The following is a 22,791-nucleotide window of genomic DNA, read 5'->3' as shown; positions in this document are numbered from 1 at the left end:
ATAAATTATAACTACTAAGTCAATCAAATGTCGCTGAAAAGATCAAACATTTCTATATGGGCATGTCCATGTTTACATGTACTAGCTTAACATTTGTATTTGCAGTCTTTTTACTTACCGCAAACCTCTAGTGTATGTGGTTGATATTTACGAAAGTGATGAGCCCATCATATTGCTCAAAGTTGACCTGTTTATCAGAAATATGCATAATCATGTCTGTGTACTGTACATGTAAAAATTAAGAATCATAAGGAGCTGCTCTCACTTTTCGCAATCTTTGCCATGCCATCTGCTCCCTTGTGCTATTTAAAATGACACCTGTGGTGTAATGGTTTTGCTGGTAGAGATTTGCACCCTTCATATTAAGTACAGCTCTTAAATAGCACTCAATAGTCTAAATAATACACCATTTTGAATCAAACGTCAATTTGAATCAAAATACTTGAATATATTGAGGACAGCATTTACAAATACAAATATAATTGTACAATTATGCATTCAGATTTTGTTTTGATATGTATTCTCTCCAAATAACCATTCATGTGGCCTCAGTGTTTGGAATTCCTTGGGATGTAACAGGTACTCCAGATTCTGGCTAGGAGACTTATCAACTCTGTAGGTGGCTTCTTCCATAGCATGTCGACCTATAATGACATGCAGTTCATACAGTAAATAATAGTGTACCTTAATATATGCAATTAATAAATAGTTTTCATTTTTGTATAATGATTTCATTACCTCTTCCTCTACATTGAGTATCTTTGCAGGAAGCTGACATGCATCAAAACTTGAACATTTCTTGCTCTGTGTCACATACTTGTGGATCCTTTTTTGGGGGGGAACATGTTTTTTTTTGTTTGTTTTTTTTTTGTGGAACAGAAAATCATTTGGAATTGGTGGATGGGAAATGTTTGTTCTTCTTCATCCAAGTTTCTTGAGACTGATCAAGGTTCATAGGTGGCTCAGTTGTCATTTGCACTGTGTGTTCATTCGTTCACTGCTGTGTGTGTGCAATTTGGATGGGTTAATTGCAGAACACAAATTCCGAGTATGGGTAACCATACTTGGCCACGTCACGTCACTTTCACTTAAAATTTTTGGGACAAGAGGGGAGGGGCTGAGAGCCGTGGGAGCCACCAAGCCTCACGTTCATGGTTCTCAGTCCCACCCCATGCATTACAATGATAATTATATATTTAATAATCTTTCATTTAATTCAATAATTTCGCATTAATTCTCAGGACACTGCTCCACTGATCATGTGCTGGTTACCCCACTGCACACCTCAGATCACTTCCTGCTCACTCTTAACCTCAACATGGTTCCTGACACAACACATGGGTATGTCATCACTCCGCATGTCATCTTTCGATGTAAACTAGGCTCACATTCACCCTCCAGGCTCTCTGTTTTACTTTCATCTTCGCTTCCTCGCTCTAAACAGTTAGCATCTCTTACTCAAACTGTCAAACACATCTTACCAGCAAACATACACTCGTTCACATCCTTCTCTCCACTCTCTGAGTCAGAAGTCTCTAAACTCATCCTTCCTAATCATCCTACTACTTGTCCACTTGATTCTATTTCATCTCATCATATTTCATCTCATTCACACTGGTGTTTTTCCCTCAGCATTTAGACAGGATCGTATAACCCCACTACTTAAGAAACCCACTCTTAACCCAACTCTTTTAAAGAACTCTTTTCCCTTCTTCCTTTCATTGCAAAAACTCTTTAACGAGTTGTGTTCAACCAAGTCTCTGACTTTCTCACACAGAACAACCTCCTCGACAGCAACCAGTCTGGTTTCAGAAGTGGACATTAAACCGAGACTGCCTTGCTCTCAGTTGTTGAAGCCCTAAGACTGGCAAGAGCGGTTTCCAAATCTCCATTACTTAACTAGCTGGATCTGTCCACTGCTTTTGATATGGTCAACCACCAGATCCTCCTGTCAACCCTATTGGCAAAGGGCATCTCAGGAACCGCACTCCAGTGGTTTGACAATTACCTCTCAGACAGGTCCTTCAAGGTATCTTGGAGGGGTGAGGTGTCCAAGTCGCAACATCTAGCTGCTGGGGTGCCTCAGGGCTCAGTTCTTGGACCACTTATATTCTCTGTCTACATGGAATCACTGTCTACATTTTGTCATTCAGAAACATGGCTTTTCATATCACTGCTATGCTGATGACACTCAACTCTACCTCATTCCATCCTGATGATCTGATGATAGCTGCTTGCATCTCAGCTTGTCTAACAGACATTTCTTGCTGGATTAAGGACCATCACCTTCAACTCAACCTTGCCAAGACAGAACAGCTTGTGGTTCCATCAAACCAACCACTTCATCACAATTTCACCATCCAGTTAGACACATCAACCATCACTCCTTCAAAGAGCCGAAAAGAACACGTCACACCTCTGTTCATCAATTTGCACTGGCTACCAATAGCTGCTCACATAAAATTCAAGACATTGATGTTTGCCTACAAAACCACCACTGGCTCGGCACCCCTTTACCTAAATTCACTACTTCAGAATTACGTACCCAAAGAGGCACTAAATCACTTTCACGGACTTTTACTTTAACTGTTCTCTCCTGGTGGAATGACCTGCCCAACTCAATTTGAGCAGCTGAGTCCTTAGCCATCTTCAAGAAGCAGCTAAAAACACATCTCGTCCATCTATATTTGACCCTCTAACTCTAACACACTCTATTCCAAATCTATCTATCTATCTATCTATCTATATATATATATATATATATATATATATATATATACTGTATGTATAAAAAAACACACCTTGTTACGTGTATTAATTTACAGCGATTATCGTCCATTTGATTGCGTAGACACTATTTAAACTAAACTGAGCTAGACAATGACATCTCTGAATTCAGTAATGAAATGCCTTTAACTGAAAATTGAGTATTTAATCTTATCATTATTCATTACTGACACTCTGTCCTCCAATTTGATACTGTTAAGTGCTTTGACACAATCTGTATTGTTAAAAGCGCTATATAAATAAAGGTGACTTGACGTGTACTGCGTTAGGCTAACCACGACTTGTAATAGCACATGCATTTTATTGCTCTTTTGTTGGTTTTGATTGCTTCTATTGTCCTCACTTGTAAGTCGTTTTGGATAAAAGTGTCTACTAAATGATTAAACATAAATATGTGGTTTGTTTACATAAACATCGTATTCACGCTGATCTTTCATTTTTTAGTGTTAATTATCAACAGCATATGCTAATGTGATAACCAAAAATGTTCTCACTATACATTTACATGTAAATAGTCAAACAACATGAAACACACACAATCTTAAAGTTTTGCTGTCCATCCTGAACCTAACCACAGGCTCTACTCTTCACGACAACGGTAACACTACAAAATGAACATAACAGAAACTTCTGTAAATCCTGAAACTGGGAAGTGGATTTCTAGTTCCCAGCATGCTTTGCATAGGGCTAGATCAGGAGTGTAAATCTGTAAATTAAGTGCTGCTTGATGTGTATTTTTTAGTAAAGGGAAAGACTTTTTAAAGTTTGTTGTTCAGCTATTTTTGACATTTAAAAGAGTTTTTGTTTATGCCGATTTTTGAAGTTACCATTATTGTGAAGTGTAGGCCTTGTAGTTAGGCTATGGCTACATGAGCTAAAACTGTTTGTTCTCAATGAGCTAACAACATTTATATTTTTTTTATATAGCTCATTTGCCTTTTGGCAAAAGTTTAACGTGAGAACAAGTGTTATGCTGGTTGTTTGTTCTTATGAGCATAATTAAAATACATCAATTTAAGGCCAATCACGTGACTTATATGATCAGCATTTCTACTCTTCATGATTATATAACACTTATGTGCTTATAATAGCTACTGATAGTCTAAACACAAGCTCCACTCTTCACCACAATGGTAAATATATATATATATATATATATATATATATATATATTGTGTAAATTATTTTAAATGTTACATTTACATTTACATTTACATTTAGTCATTTTGCAGACGCTTTTATCCAAAGCGACTTACAATTTGGGGAACACATGAAGCGATTCATCTTGAAGAGGCAATTCGACAAAGGAAGTGCTTGTAACACCAAGTCTCAGGCATTGTTTAAATAAGTACAAGCTAGCAAGGAAGGAATAAGTAAGGAGAAACTTTTTTTTTTTTTTTTTTTTATGTGTAGGTTGAAGTCAAGTAGTGTCGAAAGAGATGAGTTTTCAGCTGTTGCTTGAAGATTGACAGGGATCCAGTACTCGAATATGGGTGGGAAGATCATTCCACCAGCCAGGAATGGTGAACGAGAATGTTCTGGAGAGTGATTTTGAGCCTCTTTGTGATGGTACCACGAGGCGTCGCTCACTAGCAGATCTCAGATTTCTGGAGGATGTAGATTCTTAATAGTGAGTGCATGTAGGCGGGTGCTGAGCCTGTGGTTGTTCTATGAGCAAGCATCAGTGTCTTGAACTTGATGCGAGCTGCGATTGGTAGCCAATGCAATGAGATAAAGAGAGGTGTAACATGGGCTCTTTTGGGTTCCTTGAAGACCAGTCGTGCCGCATTCTGAATCATTTGTAGAGGTTTGACTGTGTTTGATGGAAGTCCAGCCAGAAGGGCATTGCAGTAGTCCAGCCTAGAAATGACAAGGGCCTGGACAAGAAGTTGTGCAGCATGCTCCTTCAGAAAGGGCCTGATCTTTCTGATGTTGTAGTGCAAACCTGCAAGATCGAGCAGTCTTTGCAATGTGGTCTTTGAAGGTCAGCTGGTCATCAAAGATTACACCAAGATTTCTGACCGAAGTTGATGGGGTAATTGTTGATGAACCTAACTGGATCGTGATGTCATGCTGTAGAGTTGAGCGGCAGGAAAGACAAGAAGCTCAGTCTTTGCCAGGTTGAGCTGGAGGTGATGTTCTTTCATCCATGCCGAGATGTCTGACAGGCAACCTGAGATCCTTGCAGCTACCGTTGGATCATCTGGTTGAAAAGAGAGATAGAGCTGTGTGTCATCAGCATAGCAGTGGTAGGAGAATCCATGTGCCTGTATGATGGGACCCAGTGATGTAGTGTATGTGGAGAAGAGGAGGGGTCCAAGAACCGATCCCTGAGGAACCCCAGTGACCAGTGTATGTGCTTTGGATACCTCCCTTCCCCAGGCCACCCTGAAAGACCTACCAGTGAGATAGGATTCAAACCAGCGAAGTGGAATTCCAGCGATGCCCAGTGATGAGAGAGTGGAGAGGAGTATCTGATGATTGACAGTGTCAAACGCGGCAGATAGATCCAGCAGAATGAGGACTGATGATTTGGAATGGGCTTTGCAATTGCAGGGCTTCAGTGACCGAGAGAAGCGCAGTCTCAGTTGAATGGCCACTCCTGAAACCTGACTGTTTAGCGTCCAGTTTGTTGTTCTGTGAAAGAAACAATGAGACCTGGTTGAAGACAACACGTTCAAGTGTTTTCGCTATGAATGGAAGGAGAGAGACAGGTCTATAGTTTTCTATAAATGTTCAAAATAAATAAACATTAAACTCCAGCAAACCTTTCCATTTTCATAAAAATGCAGAAAACTCACAACTCTGCAAGGGCACCAGTCTGAACATCAACAGTACTGGGTGGATCTATATGAGTGAATTGTGTTGAGAACATTCACAGAAAATGTGAAATGAAACTGATGTGGTCTCATTAAATTAGCATGATTTTTACTCATCAGTACAATTAACTAAATTTAAGTTCAAATAAATCAGTTCAACTGTATGGAAATAAGTGTCATAATTTCATTAATGCTTCAGCTGTTCTGGTATTTTTGACACAACTCCTCCCGTGGCATCAAGATAGAAAGACACAGGAGACCTACTTTGCAAATGATGCAAGAGAATGCTGATGACATACTCTGTGTACAAATGATCAATGAACAGATTCATACTGAAAAGTTGTATGTAGCCTGGTATTTTGAAGTATTTTGTGGCACATTCCTTGATTATTGTCGGCATTAACTATATTTATATCATGATGTGAGAGTGAATGGATTCCCTTTTCCTCATTTCTGAGCCTATTACTTTCAACTCTTTTTATTGAGACATTGTGTCATGTTCCCAGCCAAGAGTTGCTCGTTTGGTGTTGAGTGAGCTGTAAAAATGTTGACTGGGTTCATGCATTAGGGTTTTTTATATTTTTCCTCTTTTTAGGTTGGTTGCTGGCCTAGCCTTTTTCTCTGAAAGTTTGTGTTGTATATCTCCATTTTGTTGGACTAACATGTTTACATCTTGGCCCAGTGCAGCAGGATTATTTTGGATTGTGAAACAGGGTCATTACGTGTCAACTCAACCAGAGGTCCCCAGCTCAAATTTTCCTAAGTAATCCACTATTTTGTAGAGGGGGTCAAAATGGCAATTTTCACCTGAGATTCAGAGACAAATTACAGGGGGTAAAAATGGCTTCAGAAAAATGGCAGCATCATAATGTAATTTTTACACAGAGATTGGTAGGCATGTTAGTAAAATCTGTTCACTTTAGCAATCTTTTTTGCATTATGTGCCAATGGTGACCATTCAAAACTGGGGAAACAGCACTTTTCAAGTTTTTTTCTCCAAAGTATGCATGCCTGTAACTCAAGAAGTATAAAGATATCTTGATGCCCTTTTACATATTGGGTCTTAACAAACATTCCGTTTGACATCTCCATTTTTAAGGCCTTATATAGCTCGGTTCCAGAGATATTGGAATTTTAATATGGCTTCAGATGTAAATTGTTAAAATGTACATATTTTCAGTGGTCAAAAACCAAATGTGAGTCAATTTGCAAAATTATGATTTTCTTTTGGAATCTTCATTTTCAAGGCCCTACATTGTTCAATCCCAGAGATATGGGGACCTCAATGAGGCTTCATTTTCAGATTGTTGAATATTACATTTCAGCGCTTGAAAAACAAATGTTGGTCATGGTCACTTTGTATACAGCTGAAACTTAGTGTATTTTAAAGCAAAATGTCTGAAGAATAAGTAATGTTGAAACTAGGAATGCATCTTGTTTCCCTCTATCAAAATAATTGTATAGGACATACCTGTTTGAGTGTCATAAATATCCCAATATCCCTGTATGGTTTAATCCAACACCTTGGTGCGGCTCCAGAAGTGTGGAGTCACCTTGATTTGTGATTCCTTCAAACACACATTGGTACTTCTTCTTTAAGCTACATTTCAGCTGATGAATGAAGAACAGCTCATCTAAACAGAAACAACAATACAGATATATTTAATCTTAATTTTCTCTTTGACATCTATAAGTGACAATCTGACAGACGGTGGGTCTCTTACCTTCTAGAGTATCAGCAGCTTCATCTTGCTTCATCTCTCTCAGGAAGCAGAGCGAGAGATCAAGAGCTGCTTCTGTGATACTGCTTCTATTCTCATTAAAGTCCTTCACAAAGCATTGTGTGTTCTCTTTTTGTAATATTTTCTTAAAATTTTCCAGCTCTTTCTTCAGAAATGTGATTATTTTGCTCTCAAGATCCTACAAAGTATGACAAAAATCAATGTTAGAAAAAATCTCAGTCCATATTTGGTCAAAACTATTTATTCAATAATAAAACAATATATATACAATATATTATACAATATATAATATTAAAAAAAAAATCAAGTTGAGACAAACGTTAATTAACTGTCAATATGAATAAAAATAGGGTTAATTCTTATTTTATCGGTTCTTAAAAATAAAAAAGAAAAGAAAAAGAAAAGGTCAAGAAGAATTAGAAATACAATTTCTGTCACACTCTTATTCTCTAAATATTGTGTTATAAAATGTGTTTTATCACCTGGAAGATCTGCTGGAGATTGTCTGTAAAAGTCTTGTGGTTCCTGTGAGTCTGGAAATCTGGATCTAGGCAAGGCAAGGCAAGGCACGTTTATTTATATAGCACATTTCATACACAATGGTAATTCAAAGTGCTTTACATAAAAGGAAGTGAAATAGTCATTAAAAATAATAAGAAATTAAAAATAATAAAAATCACAACAATAAAAACAAAGTGATTTAAAAATTGATTTTAAAAGAATTTAAAACATTTAAGAATATAAAGTGATTATACATAGTGCAATCAGTTCGGACGCAGCACAGTGCTCATTCAACAAATGCACAGCTAAACAGATGAGTTTTGAGTCTGGATTTAAATGTGGCTAATGTTTTAGCACATCTGATCTCTTCTGGAAGCTGGTTCCCACTGCGGGAGGCATAATAGCTAAAAGCAGACTCCCCTTGTTTTGTGTGAACCCTTGGTATTTCTAACTGACTCTATCCTAATGATCTGAGTGGTCTGTTAGGTTTATATTCAGTGAGCATATCTCCAATGTATTTAGGTCCTAGGCCATTGAGAGATTTATAAACGAGTAAAAGTACTTTAAAATCAATCCTAAATGTAACTGGAAGCCAGTGTAAGGACCTGAGGACTGGTGTAATATGCTCAAATTTTCTGGTTCTAGTCAGAATCCTGGCAGCAGCGTTTTGGATGAGCTGCAGCTGTCTAATGGTCTTCTTTGGAAGGAGACCATTACAATAATCCACCCTGCTGGTGATAAAGGCATGAACCAGTTTCTCCAAGTCTTGACTGCAAACAAAACATCTAATTCTTGCAATGTTTTTGAGATGATAGTATGCTGATTTAGTTATTGCTTTGACATGACTACTAAAATTAAGGTCTGTCTCCAGAAACACCCCAAGATTTTTGACTTGGTTTTTAGTTAATTGACCCCTAGAGTCAAGGTATGCATTCACCTTGAGAACGTCATCTTTGTTTCCAAATGCAATGACTTCAGTTTTCTCCTTATTTAACTGAAGAAAGTTCTGGGACATCCAACAGTTTATTTCATCAATGCATTGGCAGAGGGTGTCAATGGGGCTATAGTCATTTGGAGATAAGGCTAGGTAAATCTGCGTATCATCAGCATAGCTGTGATAGGCAATTTGGTTCTTTCTCATTATTTGACTTAGTGGGAGCATATACAGGCTAAACAAGAGCGGTGCAAGAATTGAGCCTTGTGGGACTCCGCATGTCATGGACATCCACTTAGACTTATGCTCTCCTATACTCACATAATAACCTCTCCCTTTTAAGTATGACCTGAACCATTTGAGTACCATCCCAGAAAGCCCGATCCAGTTTTCCAGTCTCTCTAGAAGTATGTTATGATCAACAGTGTCAAACGCAGCACTAAGATCTAGTAGTACCAGCACTGATATTTTGCCTGAATCAGAATTGAAGCGAATATCATTTATTATCTTAATGAGTGCTGTCTCTGTGCTATGATGTACTCGGAAACCAGATTGAAAATTGTCCAGGTATCCATTTAAGTTTAAGTAGTTGTTCAGCTGATTAAAAACTACCTTTTCAATAATCTTACCTATGAACGGAAGATTTGATATTGGTCTATAGTTGTTCAACATGGTGTTATCAAGATTGCGCTTTTTCAGAAGGGCTTAACAACTGCAGTTTTCAGGGAGTTTGGAAAAGTCCCAGAAAGAAGAAGCATTCACTTCTAAGAGATCTGCTTCTAAACAGTTAAGCACACTTTTGAAAAAAGATGTGGGAAGTGTGTCAAGATAGCAGGTTGATGATTTAAGGTGCTGTACTATTTCTTTCAAAATTTTGCAATCAATTGCTTCAAAACAGACATAGTCACTTCTTTTGAAATTGCGGTCGAATCTGTGTAACCTCTGCAAAAGTAGATATGCTAATCTCCTTTCTGATATTATTGATCTTCTCAGAAAAGAAGGAAGCAAACTCATTGCATTTACTGTCGGAGAGCATTTCACTGGGAATCTGACTTGGGGGGTTTGTCAGTCTCTCCACAGTAGCAAAAAGAGTCCGAGAGTTGTTTAAGTTACTGTTTATAAGGTTTGAGAAGAAGGTCTGTCTAGCTGTGGCTAGTTCCACATTGAAAGCATGAAGGCTGTCTTTATAGATGCTATAGTGAATTTCAAGTTTTGTCTTCCGCCACATCCGCTCAGCTTTTCTGCATTGTCTTTTCATACTCTGAACTGCTGTTGATTTTCTCCATGGTGATTTTTGTCTGCCATTCTTCTTGCAGACCCTTGCCGGAGCAATATCATCAATAACATTCTTAACTTTTGAGTTAAAAGAATCCAGGAGAAGATCAACAGAGTCTGCAGAAATGCTTGGTGTTAAAGATATAGCCTTCATAAATAGCGCACTAGTGTTCTCATTAATGCATCTCTTTCTGACAGAGACAGATCTAGATTCAGTGGTAACAGAGATCAATATATCAAAGAAAATACAGAAGTGATCAGATAGTGCTACATCCTTAACAACAATGGATGAAATGTTTAGACCTTTACTGATGAGTAAATCTAGAGTGTGTCCAAGATTGTGTGTGGGTTCATGCACATGGTGGGTCAGATCAAAAGTGTTTAAAACAGTAATAATTTCTTTTGCAGTTTTGATTTCTGCATTATCTATGTGAATATTAAAATCCCTGCAATAGTAAAACAGTCAAACTCTGAGGAAATCATTGATAACAGTTCTGTGAACTCTTCAACAAAGGTTGTAGAGTATTTTGGAGGTCTGTAAATAATGATAAAACAGAATGCGTGGAGCACCTTTCAGCACAATACCTAGGTATTCAAAAGACAAATACTGACCAAATGACACTTGCTTGCATTGATAAACATCTTTAAATAGAGCAGCTACACCTCCACCTCTCCTAACAGTCCTGCAGACACTTGTAAAGTTAAAGTTAGGAGGGCTGTTTCATTTAGGACTGTTGCACTGCAGCTGTCTTCAGCCATGTTTCATTTAGAAACATAAAATCCAGGTTGTTTGTGGTTATAAAATCATTGATCAGAAATGATTTATTTTTAGTGAGCGAATGTTTAAAATGCTAACTTGATGGAATTACATTTTGTCTCTACAGCAATCTCAGATTGACGATTACAGGCCGCAGATTAGATGGATCAGCCGTGCGGCTTGAGAAGTTCTTAGACTTTCTATCACGTGATAAAACAGAAATATAAAAGCTACAGGCTCACTGGGTTCCCGCTTGTTCTGTGAACATTTGTGAATGTTGCTGCTAATATAGCGGGGACCCGACACATATCACTGAGAGCTGTTATCAGTTGTTTTTGGTTCACCTACAGCCGATGGAGGAGGGTTTGGGCCCTGTCGTTGTGGCAGCGGTCGGAGAGCTCTCAAAGGAGGAGGAGGGAGATCTGGGCCTGCTGTCTTTGGTGGTTGTGGGGCCCGCCGTTTTTTAGTTGATATCTGGGGGCTTGCAGCAAACGAGTGGGAGAGTCTGGTCCCAGCATACACCAGTTCCTCCATTTTCTGTGAGAAGCTTAGAAGTGGAGATTCTGGAGAGAGGGATAGTGTGTCTGGTGAGATGGGCTCTGGCTCTGGTGTTTCCGGTGGCTGTGATATGTTGTCCTGGCTTCCCTGGCTGTTTTCCAGATAGTTGTCCTTGGGTGCTGAGTCTTGGAGCTGATGTAGTACGTCACAGTCTGTTTGTGATGAGCTCTGTGGGCAGGGCTCAGCCGGGATAGTCTCTGTGAGGAGAGCTTGTTTTGGCTGCGTGGTGTTATCAGTGTCCTTGTGGGATGTGTCAACCACAAGATGACTCTGAGGCTGACATGAAGTCCTGTGGTCACTCATATTCTGTCCAGGTGTGTGTGTGCCATTGAGGCCGAGTGGATTGGCACACACCACTGAAGGATGACAGAGGGAGAAATAGATATTGTCCTTTAGCACTCTCGCAGCAAGTTTGTTTGGGTGGAAGCCGTCCAGTTTAAACAGTTGTCTATGGCCCCAGAAAATATTGAAGTTGTCGATGAAGTTGACTCCTTTTGTATTGCAGGTTCTTTGTAGCCATGTATTCAGCCCAAGCAGCAGTGAAAACATGTTAGTTCCCTTGCTGGGAGTGGTCCACTGATGAACGACTGAACTTCAAGTCTTTGAAGTGTTTCAAGGAGTTCACTGAAATCCTTCTTAAGCAGTTCTGACTGCTCTTTCCGAATATCGTTCTTCCCCACATGGATTATGATTCGATTTGCAGTCTTGTGCTTCATCAGAATGTTCCGAAGTTCCTTGTTCACATCAGAGATGGTTGCTTGAGGAAAGCAGCATGTAGTTGTAGTCCTGCTACTGATGTTTCTGATAATAGAGTCGCCCACTATCAGAGTCCTGGGCTCGGCTGCGCTCTGAGCTGAGTGCCGCTGTCTGCTCGACCTCGAGCGCCTGTTAGTAGCGATGTTAGCTGCTGGCTGATTCGATCCATGTTTTGACACATTTGGGGATTCCTCACCCACATTCATTAATGCTTCAAATCGGTTCTCAAGATGTATAGGGGGTTGTAAAATGCCAGTGTTTACAAGTCTTGTCATAGCCGTATCTGGGGTAGAGGATGCTACGGCAGCAATACGAGATACTCGTGACAATCTGATCTCTCGAGTGCCTTTGGGTCTCGCTCCCTGTTTGTGCCATCGATTAGTCTGTCGATCAGCTTGTTCTTCTACACTTTGTATAAACTGTTGAGATTCACTAGATTCACAGGACTCACCGGCTGTATGCTGCGGGGGTCCGTGATGACGATCTGCTGTGTGTTCCACCTGTTTTGGAGGTCCAGCAAGTAACTTTGTTTCAAGAACCGCAATCCTTTGTAGAAGTCTGTGGCAGTTCATGCAGCAAGTAGATTCCACAAGGGGCATTTTCTTTCCGTCTGTTTGAATGTAGACAGCTGTGTTTTCCGTCTCGAATGTAAACTGCTGGCAGCGGAGGCAAAGAGTCTTCTTTTTCTAAAAACTGTGTTGTTTGAGCACTGTGCTGATATGCTGAAGTTAAAATCTTAGAGAAATCTGAGAAAAGTGCATAAATAGGGAGCGAAGCGCAGAGCAATAAGCAGGAGCGTCCGAACAGTAGCGAAGCCGGAAGCGAGATTCAGTATGAATCTACTGTTTCATAATGAAGCCTGATAGTAAATAAAATAAATCAATAAATAAAATGAGACAAAATATTGCATTTCTAGGAAAAAATATTACCAGAATGTCCTGTAAACTTTTTTAGCAAAGAGAAAAACATTATGGGCCTTTTTCACAGTCCGCGTTCAAAGACCGGAAGCTTCGAGTAGTTGTGTAAAATAACTTCTGCTGTAGCCTGTATGAATGGTGCCTGTAGCACGGGGTTGTTGTGATTTATTAATGAATAATTCATTATAGATGTTTCATTAAAACATATTAACCACAGTTTTCAATCATTAATCAGGTATGAAGAAACCAGGAAAACTGTTGTGTTATGTCCTAACCCTAACCCTAACTGTTCTCATGATATTCCGATGCATATTTCATGTTTTAAATGGGAGCGTATAAGTGTATGTATGCACAATACTTCAGAGACAGACCAGCTTTTTACTTAAAAAAAAAAGAAAGAATAGCATACAAACAACATATCACATTAAAGAGCAATAAAATCGGCATTCATCAAGTGTTTATTATGGTAACAGTACATTGCGCAATAATTAATCAAAATTAATTAATTAATTAATTAGCCTAATTAAAAATAAAAATTGAAACACTGTATATTCCGAGTATTTCTCCAGCAGTAACATAAGCAGCGATGGGCAGATTCTCAGTTAAAAGAATCTGTTTAACACATGATACCCTGCCATATGTGTAGTCCATTTTAACGTGAAACATTCTGTAAGCGAGCCGTTTGTAAGCGTTGATGGTGTCGCGACAGTGAGATATGAGAATCTACCCTCCGCTGCTCACGTTACTGCTGGAGAAATACTCAGACTGTTTTAATTTGATTTTTTTTTTTATCAACATTTTTATTTATTTTTATACATAACATCCAAAATAAAAATAAAAATAAATAAAAAATAAAAATAAAAACAACAACAGACACATACTCAATATCTCAAAGTCCAATCAAAGGGAGGGAAAGAGGAAAGGCAAGAAAACACAAAAGTCACTCCTTTATACAGTCACGTATATCAAAGAAAGCACTGCCAAGCATCGATGGTAGAAGGCTTGGCCCCATTGATTCGTGCTGTTGTACATTCACAAGCCACTATGTGCAGGAGACTACGGATCCAATATGTTTTTCCACACATGTGCGGTGTAAACCAGTTTTGTATTATTGTCTTCTTTGCAGCTGTAAAACCAGCAAACATCATTCTCTTTTGCATTGAGGTTATACAGAGATCAGAATCATCATTAAGAAGACACAAACTTGGATTAACAGACCAATCCATTTGCAATAAGGATGATAAAACCAGGTTTACATGTGTCCATAGACTGATGACGACAGGACATTCCCAAAACATATGCAGAAAAGTACCTGATGATGTAGTATTACATATATGGCAGTTGAGATTCGGTTGTAGTTTCATTTTAAATCTTTTGTAAGGAGTTATGTATGCTCTATGAATGACTTTGAAGTGAATAAGACGATGAGCCAGATTTTTAGATGTTAAACTGAGATTAGACCACACTCTCTCCCAGTCGACAGATAAATTAAGGTCAGATAATTCCCTATTCCAAATAGTTTGAATAGAAAGAGGTTTTGTAACGCAATCAATAATCTTATTATATATTAAAGAAATAGACGGCCGACGAACAGATGGTGCAATCCAATCTTGCATAGGATGAGAGGAGATGGGAGAAGACAAAATATGCGGATGCTGGTAGACAAAATTTGGTTCTTAATGTCTGAAATGAACATAGGCCCTGGTTATCATATATATCACCGCATGTGTTTACACCTAAAGAGGACCAAGAGGGTTGGACAAATGGACGATTTCCGCATACAAAATTAAAATTGTGCCATAAAGGTGTACTATTACAAAATTTGAAGGTTCCTCCTATCCAACGTTCCACCGTTTTCCAGATTTTAATAGAGTTGGCCACAACGGACCAAATTTATACTTATCCCCTTTTTTCCTGTGCCAGTAAATAACATATCTTGGAGTCTATTTGGTTTAACCTTGTCAGCTTCAATCACTCTCCAAGAAACTGTAGATTGAGGATCAACCCAATTATGAAGAGCCTTAAGCTGGAGCGACCAATAATACAGTTCAAAATTTGGTACAGCCAGTCCTCCTGCGCTATTAGGATGTTGTAATGTGGTAAGTTTAATTCTGGGGCATTTATCATTCCAGATAAATTTAGAAATTATGGAGTTAATCTCCTTAAAATAACCTGGAGGGGAGAAAGTGGTAGCATAGAGAAAAAAATTAAATCGAGGTAACAAATTCATCTTAACAGTGGAAATTCTTCCTTGAAGAGACTTTAAGATTCTTCCATCTTTGAATGTCATTTTGACTTTAACTAAGATATTATTAAAATTGTCTCTGGCAATCTTATGAATGTTTTTATATATGGTAATGCCCAAATAGATGAAAGATTCCTTAATAGGGATAAATGAGGAATAGAAGAATTGACTTTAACATTGTTAATTGGCATTAAAGCAGATTTGCTCCAATTTATTTTATATCCTGATAAGCTACTAAAATTATCAAATTCCTTAATTACACTAGAGACTGAAACATCAAAGTGGTCTAAATATAGAATAATATCATCAGCGTATAATGAAATACTATGATTATGATCATGAATCTTAATCGATACTTCAGATTTCCTGATGGCTTGTGCTAAGGGTTCAAGAGATAGACAAAACAATAAGGGTGAAAGCGGACATCCCTGCCTTGTTCCCCGCTGCAAAGGGAATGGGGAAATAATATTACCAGTTATGACTGATGCTGCAGGTGAGTGGTATAATGTCTTAATCATAGAAATGAAGTGTTCACGAAGCGAAACATTGCAGAACTGCCCACATATAATTCCACTCTAGCCTGTCAAAGGCTTTTTCTGCATCAAGTGAAAAGACCGCACAAGGGGTCGGTTGGGAGTCTGCAAAGTCCAGAATATGAAGGAGTTGACGCATATTGTCAGATGCATTGCGCCTTGATGAAACCAGTTTGGTCCTCCTTGATCAGACTATGAATTACCTTCTCCATACGAAAAGCAAAAACTTTAGCATAGATTTTAAGATCACATGGGATAAGCGAAATCGGTCTGTAGCTGGAACAATCTAATGGGTCTTTCCTTTTTAAGAAGTAATGAAATCAGTGATGTTTTTGATCTCTATGAAAACCCCATGTTCAATCGCAAAATTAAATGAATTAAGCATAAGTGTCCCTACCAAATCCCAAATTTCTAAATATAATTCGGGGAGACCATCTAGACCTGGCGATTTGCCCTTTTGAAGGCTTTTTAGAGAGACATGAAGCTCCTCCAAACTTAATGGGGCCTCCAAAGATTCTTTATCCATCTGTGAGATCCGAGGCAGTTCCAATTTATCTAAATACTGCTTACAAATTGGTTCATCAAAATCTGTTTCGCTTTATACAGATTCATGTAAAACCTTTAAATATGTCATTAATTGCCGCAGGATTCATGGTGACCTGATCATCCGATGATTTTATTGCGCTAATATATGCCTTAGACTCGCATTCTTTCAACCTAAGGGCCAATAAATGACTAGGTCTCTCTGATTCAAAATAATATTTTTGCCTAGTCCTATGTAAAATAAATTCCGCCTTTGAGTGTGAAAGTAAATCATATTCTTCTTTTAAAGAGGACAACTGTGTAGCCTGTTGCTCAGTAAAATGTTGTTTTGTAGGTTTTGCAATGATTGTATTTTATTTTCTAATTGTGTAAATTGGTAAGTTTTCGCTTTGGCAAGAGTAGAAGAAAAGATATACAGAATCCTCGTATGGCACATTTAGTCGATTCCCACATTATTTGAGGATCCACATCAGAGGGCATATTGATTTCAAGAAATTCCTTAATATATTCTTTTAATGAAGTAATGAAAGTCTGATTACTTAATAATGATATGTTAAAGCGCCATCTAGGGCTTTGGCTTTAACATCGGAAAGAGGAACACTGCACAACACAGCAGAATGATCAGATAATAAAATTGGTAATATAGAGATGGACGAATTCAACGAAATTAAAGATGGGCTGAGAAATATGTAGTCTATCCTAGAGAAAGTCTTATGTCTATTAGAAAAAAAAGTGAAGTCCTTAGCTTTAGTATTCTGAATTCTCCAAAGATCGATTAAGTTGAGCTCCGTGATAAATTTATTCAGTAATTTAGAAGATGGATTGGCTGTTGTATCAAATTGAGATTTATCTAAAGCAGGATTTATGACAGCATTAAAATCCCCACCCACAACTAATGGGCAGTCAGTCTGCTCAAGTAATGTTTTGGAAATCTGTGTAAGGAACGCACTGTCTGTCTCATTCGGACCGTAAATAGAGACCAATGCTAACCTATTATTATATATTTTGCATGGGATAAACACAAATCTACCCTTCTCATCACTACCAAGGTGTTCAATTGTTAAATTTAACTTTCGATTAACAAGGATAAGCACCCCCTTAGTTTTATTTTGAGCGCAGGAAAAAGCCACTAATTTATAATATTTATTCTGAAAACGTGCCACATCAGCTTGTTTTAAATGCGTCTCTTGAATTAGGGCACAGGAAATAGACTTACGGTGTAAATATTCTAACACACGGGTTCGTTTAACAGCGGAATTTAAACCATTCACATTCAGTGATAAAATATTTAGAGTATGCATTGAATATTCACAATCCCTAAATTGTATTCAATAAATGAAAAAAAAACAAAAGCACTTCCATTCTGTAAATAGCATGTAAACGCTGACGTGCATTTTAGATACTAAACCTCCAAGAAGAAAAATCCCTTTAGAAATAAGGTAAAATAAATAACAGTATAAATGTCTGTTGTAAAAAGTAAAAACAACATAAAAACCTGAACAACCAACAACTATAAACGAGGAGCAACTCAGACCGCACATTACCGAGAACATAGGTCTGACTGAGCAACAAAAATAGTGATGGTTCGTGACCGATCCACTCCAACGCAAGACATGTCTCCCGAAAGGCCCACACAGCCAAAAAATATTTTTAATTAAACCTACTCTCAATATAGTACCCTCCAAAAAAGAGAGAGAGAGAAAAAAAAAAAAGGAGTGTCAGTCTTACCAGCAACGAGATCGTTGTACCGGATATATAGGGACAATATCTCGGTAGTAGAGAGGAGAGAAGAAAAGCAAAAATAGACTTAGCAAGCGTCCATGTCCATCCTACCATCATCCCCTACTGGGCAGCTAGAACCATGTCCATCCCGGCCATCAAGTTCCTCCCGCTGGACCGGAGAGACAGCGGCCGCTGTTCCCGTCACCGCCCGCAGAGCCGCTGCATATGTCTTCTGCTGAGACAGGAGCTGATAAAATCCTCCGCTTTCTGAGGGAATCGAAGCTTTTCTGTTCCCCTTTGTGCCGTGGTTTAACCACCGCCGGATAGATGAGGAAGGGCTGGAGGCCAAGCGCTGTCATCTTCTTCAAAACCGGACCAAATGCCTTTCTCCTGATCGCTGTAGCTGGACTAAAGTCGGGAAAAATAGTAGTGTAACATTGTTCTGTGCGCATTTCACCGGATAGGCCTGCCGAGCACCCTTCAGGATATCTGATCTGTCATGCCATCTCAGTACACGGAAGATAAGAGTGCGCGGCCGATCGGAGCCTCTCCCTCCGTCATACACGCGGTGCGCCCGGTCAATCTCAATGTCACGGCCCCTCAAGGAAGGAATCCACTTGGGAAGATGAACTCTGAGGAAACCAGCCGCGTCGGATCCCTCAGCCCCCTCTGGCAGCCCCACCAGTTGTACGTTGTTCCTCCTGCACCTGTCCTCCATATCCGTCATCTTCTCGGTGAGTCGCTCCAGCTTATTTCTGACATCCGTGACTGCCCTCCTATCCTCACGTGCATCTGCTTGCACAGAGTCAACGCGGTCACGTGTCTGCTTCGCCGCTGTAGTTATGGCCTCAAACTCCTCTCTTAGCTTTTTAACAGACTTGTTGGTCGCTTGTATGTCCTCACGCAGTTCGCGCAATGCTGGAATCAGTACAGAGTCCATCGCATCTCTTACTGCCGAATTCACAACCGAATTCAAAGTGTTTTGCTGTTGTTTAAATGCTAGTTCAATACGGCTAGCGATAGCATCGTCGAGGTCTTCTCTGGAGATGGCGGAATCTCTGAATTTTTTCTTCATTGGCGATTGCTCAATCTCTCTTTTCCGATCCCCTTTGTCTGCCTTAGCACTCATGATGGGTCCAATGCAGAGTGGTTCAAATTTTACTGACAGGATCTTACAATATGTGGCAAAGTGAGCAGAGCGAAAGACTAAGCTTGCATCGCCGTCGAAGGGTCACGTGATCCCCCCTTTTAATTTGACTTTTAATGTTATTGTTTTATTATTGTGCAGTGTTTACTGTGGTTCTTCTCCAATCTTATCTACATAATGCTATTCAATCACTGCGCTCAAACCCGGATGATGTGTCATGTTTAAGATGGTAAAACCAGTTATTTTTGAATAATTCTGGGATGAAAAATATGAATATATTTGAACAACTCCAATTTGATCTAATACATGATGATTGTAGCCTATCGGAAAGTAAAGTTAGTGCACCAAATGTTACTTTCATTTAAATTTACTTTAATTTGTACAGTTTTTATTTGTGGTTAATGTTTTATAAGATGTATAAGCTTGTCTGATTTCATTGCTCTTTAATGTTGTTTGAATGGTATTCTTGCATTTTTTAAGTAAAAAGCTGGTCTGTCTCTGAAGTATTGTGCATACATACGCCTATGCGCTCCCATTCCGCGTCGGAATATCATGAGAACATTTTTCCTGGTTTCTTCATACCCGATTAATGATTGAAAACTGTGGTGAACATGTTTTAATAAAACATCTATGATGAATTGTTCATTAATAAATCACAACAACCCCGTGCTACAGGCACCATTCATACAGGCTACAGCAGAAGTTACTGTATTTTACACAACTAATCAAAGCTGCCGGTTATTGAACGTGGACTGTGAAAAAGGCCTATTGTGATAAATTTCTGAACTATTAAGTTCTATGATAGTTGTTTATTGATACACTTCCTAACACAGTCTATGTGTAAACAAAAATAAGAAACACATGAAATACCGTTTGGTCCATGATGGTTCTTCACTGAAGTTCAGCGGGTGACTCTTTGACCAGTCACTCTTCACAGACACCGAGCTGAACACATGTGATCCTGATCTTACACTAATGACACAAAGAACAAAACACTTTACTACAGGAGCTACTTCAGTCTCATTTAAAGAGGTTCACTGTTGAGGATGGTAATTACACACAGTATACACATGCATTTGTCCATCTATGACTATAGAGATGGAAAGACATATTCATGTTTGGCTGCATGATCTATTCTCCATGGTTAATTTATATTTTCTTGTTTGTGGCTGCTTGTGTAATTGTGTTACTGGAAAGAAGCTCCAGAGTTCAATAAAGAGGAAATCAGTCATTTATTGTTTTATTTCATTCATTTCTATTACAAACATCTTAGTGGAGAAATAAGCTAACACAGCAGTACAATGTAAAAGATATTTAATACCTTTTGATAGATGTGTTTTTCTCATTGAAGGTCGGTAGGTCAGCATTCTTTGACCGGTCACTCTTCACAGACACATGTGATCCTGATCTTACACTAATGACACAAAGAGAGAAGAGAAACTTTACTACAGTGCTTTATACTGGCAACTCCTCACAGAAACCTTTGCAGAGATTAAATACATTTGCAGCTGATTTCTACAAACATTAGACTGATCACTGAAGAGAACATTTCCTTTTTTGACTGAGATGGAGAGCAGAAACGTCAGCGCTACACAGTTCTGTTAGCATACTGCTATTAAAGGATCATATGATGCTATTTTAAATGTTGATGAGTTTGTTTAGTAGGTGTAACAGTAAGAATAATAATCTTGTCGTAATAATTACCGTATCCGAGTCTGAGCAGAACCTTTCACAGTGGTGAGATTTACTCTCTTATCTTTCACATACAATCTACTGAAGTTATCATTTTCTTCTTCACTGTAACAGCTTTATGTCCTGAAGCGCCAGCATGAAATACAGTTTAAGAAACATACTCAGACGTGTATTTCTAATTTATTAGGCTGTGTATCCTGTAGCTCATGTTGTACAAAGGAAGCTGGGAGAAAATGCACAGCAGCTGAACACAAGCTGACCTTTGTGTTGTACGACTCAAATAAATCTGATAAATAAATCAAATAAATCTGATTCAAACAAAGCGGGTTTGCTTTCGCATCCAAACACACAGCGTCTCCACAACATGACCACAACACCACAACTCACTGAAGCCTCGTCTTCTCTCTGCGTTTACTTTTGAGCAGCATTACGCTAATATTTCACATTGTGATGCAGACATTTGTGAAAGTGACTTCAATCAAGGCATGTTAGGCAGGTCTGCATCAGTGTTCTCTGTTAGACAGAATAAACCACTGCAGGAGACTTGCTTTAACTCTGAAGATCTTACACAAACAGATACATTACACACTAAAGGAAAAGAAAAACATTAAAAAGCATCATATGAGCCCTTTAAATTAAGTGTGTAGTCATTTTTTAATGTCTGACAATAAATTTATGATCTAAAAACCAAAATCACTGATGTGGAATCATTTACTTAAGTGTCTACATAACCAGTGCTGAAGAGCGACTGTAAATTATGATTATGATTTTCAGTTCTCACATGTTTATCATCTATTGGCTACTTTTTAAAAATATTTTATGTTATTTTTTAATTAGGAAGAACTCTGAAGTTCTGCAAAGCATTTGTAGATATAAAACAGAGTTTCTTAAGGTTTTGTATTGTTCACAGGTGAAATCTGAAAGTCCAGCAGTGTTTAAAATGACTCAGTCTTACCTCTGTTTCTCTGAGAGACTCATCTCTGTTCCTCGATTATATCATTATTAATTATAAACTGCAGCGATCAGCTGTTCAGTGTGACCTGGAGATGATGATCATTAATGAGATGAATAACACGGCAGTTATTCAAGAAAATAAAGAAGAACAGCAACAACAAACACTATATAAAATAAAGTGAGTTACAAACATGTAGAAAAACCAGATGGTCTTAATGAGAAACGATTTCACATCACAGAAACAACAGCACAAAACAGAAGCAGAAATACGGAAAAACCTTCAGAAACGCATTTGTCTTCAATAACCCCTTTTTGGAAACTTACTAGCAGTCTTGTCCACTAAGAAGAGCATTTATAAGTATCTGAAACGCTCATTTTTCTGTCCTTTAGGCCTGTAGCTTGTCAGCAGTTCATTCTCATATCTCTTGATGGTACAGACGGATCGGAATAAACACAAAAACAATGTCCACGAGTGTTAAAATCGGTAGAGTCTGTGTTAAATTTATATCTGGAACATGTTTTCTAGGACACGGAATGGATCAAATCCAACGAGCAATGCTTTCTCTTGTTTTCTGCGTGTTTTCTCAGTACTTTCGTTTTCGTTTTCGTCTTCTTCATGGGTTTTACTGCTGTGTTTAGATCAAGCTGAACAGTTCCTGTCACCTGCTGTACTGGAGCTGGATATTCTACATTTAAACACTGCATTATTATATTCACTCTTTCTGGACTAATTGTATTGATTAGTAATATGCATTGCTAAGAACTTCATTTGAACAACTTTAAAGGTGATTTTCTCAATATTTAGATTTTTTTGCACCCTCAGATTCCAGATTTTCAAATAGTTGTATCTCAGACAAATATTGTCCGATCCTAACAAACCATACAACAATGGAAAGATTATTTATTCAG

General features: G+C 38.4%; 1 long non-coding RNA gene across 1 annotated transcript; it reads right to left on the bottom strand.

Moving 5' to 3' along the window:
• Window positions 1-509: 509 nt before the first annotated feature.
• Window positions 510-22,484, bottom strand: LOC131533765 (uncharacterized). The gene is made up of 10 exons (XR_009269203.1): window positions 22,207-22,484; window positions 21,884-21,968; window positions 20,558-20,650; window positions 20,107-20,208; window positions 7,831-7,895; window positions 7,331-7,526; window positions 7,078-7,240; window positions 5,189-5,424; window positions 739-4,990; window positions 510-644 (listed from the first exon to the last, which is right to left on the bottom strand). It is a non-coding gene; the product is annotated as an uncharacterized LOC131533765 (long non-coding RNA).
• Between the last annotated feature and the right edge of the window lie 307 nt (window positions 22,485-22,791).

Source organism: Onychostoma macrolepis, chromosome 01 (genome assembly GCF_012432095.1).
Source record: "Onychostoma macrolepis isolate SWU-2019 chromosome 01, ASM1243209v1, whole genome shotgun sequence".
Taxonomy (NCBI): Eukaryota; Metazoa; Chordata; class Actinopteri; order Cypriniformes; family Cyprinidae; genus Onychostoma; species Onychostoma macrolepis.
The sequence above is the reverse complement of the archived record's forward strand: the minus strand, read 5'-3'. Positions and strand labels throughout refer to the sequence as shown.